Genomic DNA, 14,066 nt, shown 5'->3' with positions numbered 1-14,066 from the left:
TTTCTACCTATTTCTCTATTGAAAATTCCTTACAACTTTTGTCTCTCCTTTGATGGTTCTCTAGTTCCATCTCTTGACTTGGTATTACTGTAACATCCACTCTTTCTTGGAAACCCCATGTCACAGGCATAGCTAAGTCTGCCTCTATGAAACTGGGTGTCCTTTCTAGATGTCGAAAATTCTTTTCTTCTACACAGTTGCTCCATTTATACTTGTATGAAGTATAGCTCTCACATTTGGGGTGGTTCTAGCTCTGTATGCATACTTGACAGAGTTGAGTCAAAAGCAATCCAACTTATAAACTGCCCTAGGGTAATTTCCAAACTTGACCCCCTCGCCCTTAGCCACAATATTGGTTTGCTTTCCCTCTTCCATAGGTATTACTTAGGTTTTTGCTCTCAAGAGCTGTCTGTTTGAGTACCCCCACTGCTAGATAGACCACATAATACTTGGCAAGCTGCTGTATCACGTGATTACTGTGTGGCCATCCACAACTCAAGGGTGGGCTGTTTCGATACTTGCTTCTTTAAAGACCCTATACATTAAAGCTTTGGAACTCTTTATCTTCTCCTGTTTTTCCCAATAACTATGACCTTGTACACTTCAAAAGACAAGTCGTTCACATCTTCCAAAATCTTTAAATACTTTTTCTTGTCTTTTCTTTTTCTGTTTCATAATTTTCTATATATTTCAATTAAGGCCTGGCATTGATAATGACTTCTGTCCATGACTAAAGCCTTCAACACAAAGAAAAAAAGGTTTAGAAAGCTGAAGAATCTTTTTCTCTCCAAGGAAGAATTCTGCAAACAATGATACATTCCTTGGGGAATACTGGGGTCTGGATCATTCCAAACCTCTTAATATTGGTGAAGAAATTCTCATTCGTCCACCAAGGTCAACCCCCAAATCAACAAAGCCTTTTGATCAACAAAATGGGTCCAATCTCAGTGACTGCCACCTGGTTGATGTCACCAAAGTGCCCACTCCTGGCCTGAGCTCACAACTGTCTGACTGTGGCACCAACTCAAGGTAGTCATCAAAGGTATAGAGGAAAAGGTTTACAAAAAAAGAGGGGAACGGTGGGCAGGGCAAGAATAACAGGAAAATTTGTTTGCAGGACACCACCTCAGGGAAAATGTTTACAGCTTTCAAAATCCATATTTCTCTGCTCAACTGATCCTTGAGCAATGAAAGGATACCCTATGAGGGATGTGTATTACAAAATATGCCTTCAAATCGAAAAAACAAAATTCTAAATACTCTCACTGGTGAAACAATAGGAGTAAAGGAATCTGACTCCCTGGTAGAAGGAGTCCCTACAGCCAAATGTTATAAATCTACCACATCTAAACTATGGTACTATTTTACAAATTTGGAAGAAATGTGCCAAAGGTTCCCTTTCTTGAATTCCCTAAATAAAAATTTCTGAAAAAAAGCTTAGGTAGAGGCTGACTTTCTTACGACATGTACTCCAGCATAAAGCCCAGGTTGAACAAAAATGTTATTTTTTTTCTCTCTAATTTTAGGCTCCATTCATGGACAGAAGTCCACATCAAAGCCGGACCTTAACTGAAATATATAGAGATTAATGAAAGGAAAGAGACAAGAAAAAGTATTCAGGAATTTTGAAGGAAGCGAAAAACCTGTCTTTTAAAATGTGCTAGCCATCATGATAATTGGAAAAGTCATGAAAGGGTTGAGATTTCCAAAGCTCCAAGGTGTAGAGAAGTAAACAGCTACAGCCCACATCTGAGTTGCAAATGGCCACACGGTAACAATGTGATGCAGCAGCTTTCTGAGTATTGCATGGTCTAACTAGAGCTGGGAGCACACAAGCAGCCAGCTCTCAGGAACAAAAGCCAAAGTAATAACTATAGATGAGGTCAAGCAATCCACAATTGTGGCATAGGGTAAGTGGGTCAAATTCTGAATTCAACCTGGGAGAGTTGATAAGCCAGGTTGCTTTCAATATAACTCCGTCAAGTAAGAATACAGAGCCAAAACCACCCTAAATGTATGAGTCATACTCCATATTAGGATGGACCAATCATCTGTGTAAACAGAGCAACTACCTGGAAGAAAAGAAATTTCGACATCTAAACAGGGCTACCAGTTTCTTTACGGAAGGCTCTGTCAGTAGTAGTACCAGCCCCTTCCATGTCCTTTCCCTCTCTGTTAGATTTTCCTCTTTTTCTATTCACTATATGAACATTAGTGGTCTCTCAAATAACCTCTCCTCTGTTGAAAACCATCAGTCAAGTACCTCTCCTAACATCTGACTTATCTCTAAGACACAATTATCTAATGATCTTCTCACTAATCCTTTTTTCATATTCAACTAACTATAATCTCCACTCATGATTCCAGTTCAAAGGTGGTATTTGTGCTTATTTCAACATCAACATACTTGCTGCATGCCTCAAGGGCCTTCAGTCCTCAAACTTTAATGTAAATTGGCTGTCTCCCAGCTATCACATTTTTCCTCTGTTTTGCCTACGGCTCTCCTAATTCTACGAATTTCATATCTTTCTTCAACCAACTAAACTCCTCCCATGGGACTGTGACATCCTCTCACCTCCAAGCTGTGATCCTCTACCTCGGGGATTTCAAAGTTCACTCTAGGGAATAGCAGAATTCCTCCAATCCACATGGTAAAGGGATTGAAACCCTTAAATTCTTTATTCTCAAAAATATACAGTAAGTTATCTCCCACCGCTGTGACCACTCTCATAATATTCTGGATCTGTTCTTTGCCTAGTCCATCCTGCTATAAATACACAATATTGCCCCCAACTGGTTCATCTGATGAACTCTTGTATACGTATCTATTTCAATGGTATCTTTCCCTCTCCAGCAGCCCCTTCTAAGCATAAATACTGGCACCTCAACAAAGCTGACGGGAATATCTCATGTAACTTCTTTTCTGAATTTCCTGGGGTAAATTACTGTCTCTTATGTGATGATGCTTCTGTCTCTGCCAAATGCATAGCAGAGGTTATTATTGCGGGAATGGAAGCATTTATCCCCTCTTCCTCCAAGACGACCTTTTCTTCAAATCCATGGTTCCTTTTCAGAGGCCATTCAGGAAAGGGATCAGGCATACCAATCTTGGAAAAACTCTCTTTCCTCTGGTACCCATTCAGCTTACATCACTGCCTATAATCACTGTAAGCATGTTACACTGCAAGGAATGTGTTCCTATATTCAGAGGAAGTGTGATAACCTTTCCTTGTCATCCAGTGATAGGTCTTTCTGGTCTTTAGCTAAGGGCACCTCTAACAACTTCTGTCGCTCTATCTTTCTTCACTTTTCTGTTCTGATTGTACTATAGCTGTCTCTCATGAAGATAAAGCAAATATCTTTGGTTCCCGTTTCTCCTCTAATTCCACCTCGGATGACTAACATTCTTTCAATTCTTAATGCTCTTCTTACTAATCCTATGCCCCTTTCCGTAATCTATTTTCAGACTGTCCAAGAAGCGCTTCTCTCTCTCTGGATACTAGCAAGGATTATGGTCCTGATGGGATCTACCATCGTATATTGAATGAGTGAGCTTCTGAATTTGCACCTGTGCTTGCTTGTCTGTTCTGTTTCTGTTTAAAAACCAATACTTTTCCTTCTCCTTGGAAGCAGGCATTGATACATCCCACCCCTAAGAACGGTGATCATTATGACACCTCTAACTATCGTCCTAGTGCTTTGACATCTACCATTTCCAGTCTTTGAATCCCTCCTCAACTCCCATATCCTTAGACACCTTGAAAATCGTGGTCTTTTCTCTGATCATCAGCATGGCTTCTGAAAGGCGAGATCCACAGGTGATATTCTTTCTTATCTTACTGTCTGGTCATCATCCCTGAAAGATTTTGGGAAGTCATGTGTAGTTGCCCTTGACATGTTCAAAGCTTTTGACAGGGTGTGGCATTGGGGTCTCATCTCTAAGCACTTCTCTTTTGGATTCCCTCCCTTACTTTGCTCCATCATATCTAGTTTCCTCTCTGGCCAATCTATCTCTGTTGTTGTTGATGGATCAGCTTCCCCCTTTTCTCCATCAACAGCGGTGTCCCTTAAGGTTCTGTCGTGTCCCCTACACTCTTTTCTATTTTTCAACACTGCATACATCCACATCCTTCAATTATGCCCCTTCTTCTCTCACTCAATCTGCATCTTGTCTCAACAAAGCTTCATTAATAAACTCAGACTCGGACAGGATATCTTAGACCGATAGATGAAATGTAGTTAAGTTTCATTTAAGCTTCCGAGACCCAGTGTCTACCCATCTCTTTGACAAAAACTCCTCACAACTCACAACTCTCATCTCTCCTTTAACGGTTCTGTAATTCCACCTCTTGGCTCAATGAACATACTTGGTATCAACATTCATTCTTTCATGGGAAAACCCACATTATGGGAATGGCTAAATCCACCTCTAAAAAACTTGGTGTCCTGTTTAGATGTCGAAACTTATTTTCTGTTGAACAGTTGCTCCGTTTATACAAAGGATTGATCTATTCTTGTATGGAGAATTGCTCTCACACCTAGGGTGGCTCTAGGCTCTGCATCCTCACTTGACAGAGTCAAAAGTGGTCTGACTTATAAACTCTCACAGACTAACTTCCAAACTTGATCCTCTTACCCTACGCCACAATGTTGGTTAGCTTTCCCTTTTCTTTAGGTATCACTTTGGTTTTTGCTCTTGAGACCTGGCTGCTTGTGTGCCCCCACCACTAGCTAGACCGTGTAATACTCCATAAGCTGCTGCATCACATGATTACTGTGTGGCTACTGGCAACTCAAGAGTGGGCCATTTTGATAACTACTTCTTTCCCCACATGTTAAAGCTTTGGACACTACCTTCTCATGTCTTTTCCAATAACTATGACATGGCACATTTCAAAAGATAGGTTTTCACTCCCTCTAAAATGCATAAATACTTTCCCTTGCCTTTCCTTTTTCACTTTCATAAGTCTATATTTCAATTAAGGCCCAGTGTTGATGTGGAATTTTGTCCATGACTGGAGCCTTCAACATAAAAAAAAGAAGAAAAAAACTATTTCATTAAAGACAGACTGGATGTGAGAGTAATACCATGTATCATGTTCACTAAATTAAAAAGTAGGATTACAAAACAGTTGATGGAGACAAGAAAGTTGAGAGACATTCTCAAAAAGATGGGCAGAAACTGAGTCTTAGATTTTGTCTAACCCATTGAGATATCCTGCTCAAGTCTGAGTTTATCAAGAGAGTTGTGTCGAGACAAGATGCAGATCAAGTGAGAGAAGAATGAGCATAACTAAAGGATGAGGAGGAATGCAGTGCTGAGTCAGTCAGCATATGAGTGCATTTGGTTATTCGTAAAAAAAAAAAAGAAAATCGCTGATAGAAAGAAAAAAGTGTAGGAAATGGGAAAGAACCTTGAGAGACATCACTGTTGACAAGGAAAAGGGGAGAGACTGATCCATCAACAACCATGAAGATAGATCAGTAAGAGAAGTGAGATATGAGGGGGCAATGAGAGGAAGGAAAACCAAAAGAGGGGAGCTTAAAGATGAGACACCCAAAGCCACACCCTGTCAAAAGCTTTGGATATATCATCGGCAACTATGCTGGATTCTCCAAAATTTCTCAGGGATGATGACTACACACCAGTAAGATAAGAAAGAATTTCACAAGCAGATCTCACCTTATGGAAGCTATACTGGTGATCAGAGAAAACTATGAGATTTAAGATGTCTGAGGATATGGGAGTTAAGGAGGGATTCAAAGACTTTGGAATTGAAAGGTATCAGGGAAACAGAACAATAGTTGGAAGGGTTAGAACAGCCACCCTTCTTAAGAATGGAATATACCTATGCACGCTTTGAAGAAGAAAAAGTTCTGGTTTTTAAACAGAAACGGAAGATATTAGCAAGCACATGTGCAACTTAAGAGGCACAGTATTTCTGTAAAGATGGATGCCATGAGGACCACATGCCTTGCTTTTATTTGGAGAGAAAAGTACTTTTCAGACAGATCAAAAAGAGACTGCAGGAAGAGGAATATGATTAGTAAAAAAAGAGTATCAAGGGGTGAATGAATGGTTAAGGTCATCCAAGGGAGAGTTAGAGGAGAAATGAGAATGAAAGAGTTGCTTTGTCAACAGGAGAGACAGCTATAGTACCATCAGCACAGAAAAGTAAAGGAAAGGAGGAGCAACATAAATAGTAAGCAATACCCTTAGCTAAAGACTTCTCTCTCTAAGATCCTTAAATTTACCTCACCCACCAGAGCAACCATAATCAAACTAATCAGCCAAGGTAACACCACACATTGATGTTACAGACCCTCCCTCACTAAATCCAACAAACAAAAAAACCTGAGCACCTCTTCTGATGCTAAGGATAATTCCAAAACCAAACACATTCTCATGGCATAAATGTGGCCCTTGTGGATATGTGGCCCTTTGTCAAGAGCTAAAATAACAATGCCACAGCATGTGAACCCACTCACAAACTGAAAAGAGAAAAAAGTAAGAATATTTCTGATTTGCTTGGAGAATTACAAGGTGCTTAACCTGTTCAACATGGCAGCTGGTGGGATAATGACAGCATATGAATTTAAGAATGAGTTATTGCTACAAACACAATTCAGGTGGCTTGCAAAGGATAAGAGGTGTAAAACCACACCAGAATGAGGTCAAAGGCTACTAACCACTGAAAATCCATGAGGACATCTCATTAGTTCTCACCTTTTTCCATTCTGTACACAGTCTCTCCTGATACTTCCTCACACAGGTCTCCTTCCCAAGCTCACTTACTCTCACCACCTTCTTCACCCCAACATTCACTCTTCTTTTCTGAAAACCCATACTAATCTTCACCTTAGCCTCCACAAGATAATGATCAGACATCCCTCCAGTTGCACCTCTCAGCACATTGACATCCAAAAGTCTCTCTTTCGCACGCCTGTCAATTAACACGTAATCCAATAACGCTCTCTGGCCATCTCTCCTACTTACATAAGTATACTTATGTATATCTCGCTTTTTAAACCAGGTATTCCCAATCATCAGTCCTTTTTCAGCACATAAATCTACAAGCTCCTCACCATTTCCATTTACAACACTGAACACCCCATGCACACCAATTATTCCCTCAACTGCCACATTACTCACCTTTGCATTCAAATCACCCATCACTATAACCCGGTCTCGTGCATCAAAACCGCTAACACACTCATTTAGCTGCTCCCAAAGTTAAGAGTAAATGTGAATAAGAGCAAGGTTATTAGGTACAGTAGGGTTGAGGGTCAAGTCAATTGGGAGGTGAGTTTGAATGGAGAAAAACTGGAGGAAGTGAAGTGTTTTAGATATCTGGGAGTGGATCTGGCAGCGGATGGAACCATGGAAGCGGAAGTGGATCATAGGGTGGGGGAGGGGGCGAAAATTTTGGGAGCCTTGAAAAATGTGTGGAAGTCGAGAACATTATCTCGGAAAGCAAAAATGGGTATGTTTGAAGGAATAGTGGTTCCAACAATGTTGTATGGTTGCGAGGCGTGGGCTATGGATAGAGTTGTGCGCAGGAGGATGGATGTGCTGGAAATGAGATGTTTGAGGACAATGTGTGGTGTGAGGTGGTTTGATCGAGTAAGTAACGTAAGGGTAAGAGAGATGTGTGGAAATAAAAAGAGCGTGGTTGAGAGAGCAGAAGAGGGTGTTTTGAAATGGTTTGGGCACATGGAGAGAATGAGTGAGGAAAGATTGACCAAGAGGATATATGTGTCGGAGGTGGAGGGAACGAGGAGAAGAGGGAGACCAAATTGGAGGTGGAAAGATGGAGTGAAAAGGATTTTGTGTGATCGGGGCCTGAACATGCAGGAGGGTGAAAGGAGGGCAAGGAATAGAGTGAATTGGAGCGATGTGGTATACATTAGCTTGTGGGACAGTTCACCTTCGAGAGAAATTATGAAATCAGGCAGTTGTTCAGATTTCATTTTGTTTTCGGTGACCTACAAGGCACAAGTAAAACATGCCTTCGTCAAGGCCATCTCAGGTGAAGGGAAAATGTAGAAAAAAAAGCTGAAATAAATCAGGGCTTAATCAATGATGACAGAGTTGACTCTTAAAGGAAGAAAGCTTATATGAAGAAAGAAAGACAAAAGAAGGAAGAGAATTCCATAGCTTAGCTGCTTGAGAAGAGGACATATCAAAACAGCCAATCCTCAAGCGGCCAATCTTCACAAGGAAACTGTGGGAACTAGCAGTCACCCACTTGCCATTAGTCCAGGCCATATGGGTGGTGACACATGCAGACAGTTCAAGAAAACAATGGCCATAATAATCCTGTAGAATATAAAGAGAGATATAACATCGTAGATACAAAAAGAGAAAGTTGAAGAGATGTGATGCCAGGAGAATTAGCGAGATGGAAGGCCTCTGATTCCATTCCAGTTGACAGAACCACCTCTGATATGTGAGCAGTATTCCATATATGTGTGAATAAAATCCCTGTCAATGTGAAATAGCTGCTCATAATAAAATTTATTATACCAACTATACAACATTTCCAGCTCTTGGGAAGCAGTCTTCATGCCGTTGGTTATGTTGGATTTCCATAGCAGAGTGGATGTGATTATGCCTAACATGTTAATGTTATCATATGGTTGAATGATGGTATTTTGAAACTGTACAGAGGGTATTGAATGATTCATAGAGACAAACATAAAGAGAAATTGTATTCTAGCACAATCAAATTTGAATAATGCAACTGTAAAAGTCCTAAATGAAAATTTTTAAAAATGGGTGAAACTGAGAGAAAGAAAAGCAAATTATCATTCACGAAAAAGTATAAAAGAATATCTCAATGATACTCACTAGCCATTTTCCAGAAATGTCACGTAAAGATGGAAGGTCTGAATGAGAATCAAGGATGTAGTACATGAGTCTAGCGCACAGCTTGTGAAAGAGGATGAAGTGAAAGAGGATGAAGTTTTTTAAAAAGATAATGGTACATGGAATATGGCCATCAGTAACTCAGATAAAAAGTCTAAAGGATGCAAAATAAGTATAGGGAGAGGAAGACATTACAGTGGATGAGGTGAGTTGAGCAGTATTCACTTACGAAATGGGTAAGATGGGCTGCAGGGGGAGTGATGACTGAGATAGTTAAGAAAAAAAAAAAAAGGTGACGCTCCTCTGGAGTGGATTGGGAAAGAATCTGTAAAATTATGGAAAAAGTGATGTGCCTAATGGCTGGATGAATGCACTAACTATTCCACTGTTAAGAGTAAAAATATTTATATTCATAAGGGGAGAATGAATACTTCCCAGGTATTCCCTGCATGTCATAGAAGGAGAGTAAAAGGGGAGGGAGTGGTGGGGCTGGAAATCTTCCTCTCTCGTTTTTTACTTTTCCAGAAAAACGAACAGAGAAGGGGGCCAAGTGAGGATATTCCCTCTAAGACTCAGTCCTCTGTTCTTAACACTACCTTGCAAGTGTGGAAAATGTCGAATATGTATGAAAAAACATAGGAATAAGTCATTTTAGCATACCTTGCAAGGAGTATGATAGGATTGTGACTGATCATGTTAAAAAAAGAAACAGTGAACCCAAGCAGGAGAACATGGTTGATGAAAGAGGGAAAGTGAGAGTGTAGACCAGACTTATGCTTAAGTAGATAGTCTATGGCCTACCTACAAAGAGATTATGCCAAGATGGCATAGCTAGTGAGTAATACTCGCCACTTCTCTTGCTTGTTGGATATGGCTGCTTTTCTCCTGTCATTCCTTTATTCACTGCATGTCTTGCTTGTGATGCTCTTTATGGCAGCTACTCCTTTGGCACAGTAATCTATTCAAGGTTCGTCCAGTTCTGTCTTCACCCAAAAGTCTAATTTTCTTTTGAATGCTAATCACTCCATGTATGTTTCTTTTGGCATTGCATTAAATCATCACTCCAGTTTCCTTAAAAGGCATTTACATAATGTCACCTGGCATTGTTTTAGTATGCTTTCATTTTCATAACATAGTTCTTTATGCCTTCTACTTGCTGCCAAATGTATATTATCATATCTCTCTCTCTCTCTTCTTTCTAGACTGTAGAATTCAAGTTCTTTCAATTATTCATGGTACTTTGTATGCTCTAGTCCATCTATTATGCTCAATGAGTGCTTCTGCATTCTTTTAAATTCATTTACTTCCATCTGCTTAACTGACAGCCATACGATGCAGCAGTATTAGTTTTGATTTTCATTAATACAAAAGACATCATCATTACTGTTCTGTCTCTTACTGTGAAATTTCTAAATATCATACTTCTCACTATTCAATTTACTGGTGTTAAATTATCTATGTATCCATTAAAGTCAACCTTTTTATGTAGAATAATTCACAAATCCTAGATTTTAACCTCTCTCTTCTTTTTTCCTGCAAGGTCTTTCTTGTTTCATGACTAATTTTGCTCAAGTTTATGCTCAATAAACTACATTACCTTCTCTTCCACCCACTTTTTTATAGTACCCAAATCCCTCTGTAGTTTTCCTTGTCTTCTTCATTTTTCATAGTTTTACTCACTCTCTTGTCATCTAAAAAAGACCTCACTATATTTTCCCTTCCATCCTTATCTATGCCTGATATCATGCTGATGACAGTATTGATGATAATACCCTTCCCTGCATAAAGAGTTCTATAGAAAAAGTGTATTCAGAAGTGACGAAACAGTAGAGAAATTCAAAACAGCAATGAGAAAAAGTTAACATGAAAAATGTGACATTTTTCATGTTAACTTTTTCTGGCTCTGATGTAAACATGTAAGTCTTCTAAACGTTAAAAGCATTCACAGTGAAATGAAAGCAGTGTTTGTCTTATGAGTAATTTGAAAAATATGTGAGTTCATCAAGGTTGTCATCATGGTTGTTTGATACATTTATAGATATGATACAGGTACATCACCGATTTTCTGGCACTCTTGGTTCCAAAGCCTTTCCGGATTATCCATTTTGCCTGACCAACCGTGGTCACATAATAATAATTCATCAACACATCTGTAACCCACTAATTATACATCTCCCATGTGTCTAAAGTATACTATGGACTAATAAGAATTTAAATTAAAAAAATATTAAATGTTTGAGCACCCTAAGATGGTAAGTCTGTCCTTAGATTGTTTGAATCCTGTGGGGTCTTCTTCACCTTCTGTTGTTGGTGTTTCCTAAGGTGTGCATCACCAGAGTAATGCAGTTTCATCTGCATTATACACCTGCTCAGGACTGAGGTCCTCATCAGCTACCAGTTTCGCAAATTTGTCAACATAGTAGTTCCTATGTGGTTTGCAGACTGCTTTTCTCTGCACACTTCATTCACGGAAATTCCACAACGCTTCTTGAATCTTTGAAACCATCCTTCACTATAGTTACACTCATGTTGTAATTTAAGTTCTTTATGGAACAACTTAGCCTGGTCCATTATCATGCTACCTGACAAGTCCACTCTATCACTCCGGCACTGTCAAAACCATTCCATCATCGATCATGCTCAGTACTCTTACCATCTTTCATATTTTTTCTAATCGTCATTTGCTTCTTGGAATCGTTGTCTGCATAGAATATCAATATTTTCTCCCTTTGCTTCTTTATATCATAAACAGTTGATGAACAAATACTGTGTAGATGTCACACAGCTTATGCAATGAAACACTGTGGTCCATTTTTTCAACAGTTCTACTTTATCTTGAATCAATATGGACTGGTGTTTACGTTTTACACCATGACTGACACTCTCATATGTCTTAAAAGCCATAGCTAGGGTTAAATTTAAGCAAAATAAGCTAAGAATCTCACAGAATTGCCATATCACCACCAACAAGTGCAGTGTAAAGAATGTAAATAAGCGTGCCCTACATACAACGACACCTGTGTCTGCCCAGTAAACTAGTCTGGCGGCTGTGGTAATTTCAATTTCCCTCACGTAATTTTGTCCGGACTAAAGGTGCCGAACCATCAGTTGCCAGAAATTCGGTGGTGTACCTGTAGTATGTACCACAAAAGTGAAAAACTAAACAGATGAGCTCAAAGGAGAATTATGTTGAAGGTTACAAGAAATAAATGGCTGTCTAAATTTTCCAGAAATTTCCAATGATGCTGCAAATAAAACTTAAAATACAGAACAAATGAAATGAAATGATAGGTCACTTTTGAAATACATGTAAGAGGAGGATTATGAAAATACCTATGAATTATTGCAAGATCCTTGCTGTTGAAAGAGAAGGGCAGTCACTGAAATATCGGTCAGAATGGAGGAAACAGGTGTAAATGAGTTGGGTTCTTCTTTCCAACTGTATCTTTTTCCTTTCTATTTTCTTTTCATAAAAGCATCAAGATATTGGGAAAAGCATGCCACCAATCAAAGGCATATCACTTGAAAAAGTGACATTATAAATCATAAAACAAAAGTGGTTGGAAATAAAGAAGCATTATGACAATGGTCTCCACAGTGAAACTAAAGGAAGAAGCAGCATATGCATCTATATCATATTCTGCTTCCAATTCAGCTTGTTTCTGCCTCAGCATATAATGTTATTTGTATTCAGGTATTTGAATGTGATTAGAGGATGATCGTGGAACAGCTGAAGTTAAGAGAAGGTCATACAAAGGAGAAAGTGGAGGTGCATGAAGAACTCTGGTACACAGAGAGAATCTACACATAAAAAGTGCATATGGCATAATTAACATGTGCTTGCATTAACTCATGTATGGACATTTAGACAAGTTTCTTCAATCCACTTGGATAAAAAAGAAGAAAAATGACCCTCTTCCTTGTGAGCCCAGAGTTTCATCCAATCAAGAATACCTTGCAGGTCCCAACTTTCATTATTCTAAAACCGGGGACAGATATGGTAACCATAGCTTACGTAAAACTACAATACATTCGCCTCCATGAATAATGATGATTGTAAGGTATTTCATGCTAACCATGATGACCACAATTCTTGCTTTATTACTTCAGTTTTGTAGTTTGTTTGTAGCTATTTACCTTAAAGTTGAGCAGTCTTAAAATACTGTATTTTCATGTTTGCAAGAGCTATAAACACTCCAGAAAGTGAGCATATGAGTATGCAACAACTGACTTGAAATACAGCTTTGTTTGTCTAAGGATTTACTGCACAAGGTTTGTCCCTCTGCCCCTATCCACCAACTCCACAACTGCAAAGTTGGTGAGTTGATCCTAACTGATTTTTTCACCACTTCATCGTTGTTCTGGGGTGTTTCATAGTACTGGTAGCATTCAAGTGTTACATGTACCACCATGGCCCTTTAAGTAAGCTGGTTTGTCTATCAATGGGCAGAATGTAAATATGTCTGCCCTTCCATGTCACTTCCCCCAGTGTCCTTGGAGCCTGCCTTTCCGAGGTATAGGAAATAAGTTTTATTTTTTCATTGCTTTACAGGCATGTTTTGTGAAGTGAAATGTTTTAGAGGAAGTAAAGCGTTTAAGGTATCTGGGAATGAACACAATAGCGAATGCAACCAAGGAAGTGGAAGTGAGTCATAGGGTGGGTGAGGGGGCAAAGTTCTGGGAGAGCTGAAAAATGTGTGGAAAGAGAGAACATTATCTAGGAGGGCGAAAATGGGTATGTTTCAAGATACAGTAATCCAAACAATACCATATGGATTTGTGGCATGGGCTATAGATAAGACTGTGAAGAAAAGGGTGGATGTGTTGGAAAAGAAATGTTTAAGGACAATATGCAGTATGATGTGGTTTGATCGAGTAAGTAATGAAAGGGTAAGAGAGAGGTTTGGTAATAAAAAAAAGTGTGGTTTAGAAAGCTGAAGAGGGAATTCTGAAATGGTTTGGACATATGAAGAGAATAAGTGAGGAAAGAGAACAAGGAGAACAGGGGATGGAAGGATACAGTGAAAAAGATTTTGAGCAACTGGGGCTTAAATGTTCATGAATAGGGTAAAAGGCATAGATGGGACACAGTGAATCAGCAGACAGTGGTATACTGGGGTCAACATGCTGTCAATGGAATGAACCAGGGAATGTGAAGCATCCTGGGTGAACTTTAGAAAGGTCTGTCAGGCCTGGT

At 39.3% G+C, this 14,066-nt stretch overlaps 1 protein-coding gene across 1 annotated transcript in view; it reads right to left on the bottom strand.

The window, feature by feature from the left end:
- The window catches only part of LOC139748906 (death-associated protein kinase 1-like), a 1,274,027-nt gene that overhangs the window by 1,171,846 nt on the left and 88,115 nt on the right, over positions 1-14,066 (bottom strand). The gene's annotated exons all lie outside the window — the stretch shown is intronic.

This window comes from Panulirus ornatus, chromosome 6 (assembly GCF_036320965.1).
Source record: "Panulirus ornatus isolate Po-2019 chromosome 6, ASM3632096v1, whole genome shotgun sequence".
Taxonomy (NCBI): domain Eukaryota; kingdom Metazoa; phylum Arthropoda; class Malacostraca; order Decapoda; family Palinuridae; genus Panulirus; species Panulirus ornatus.
This window is presented reverse-complemented; position numbering and strand designations above follow the sequence as displayed.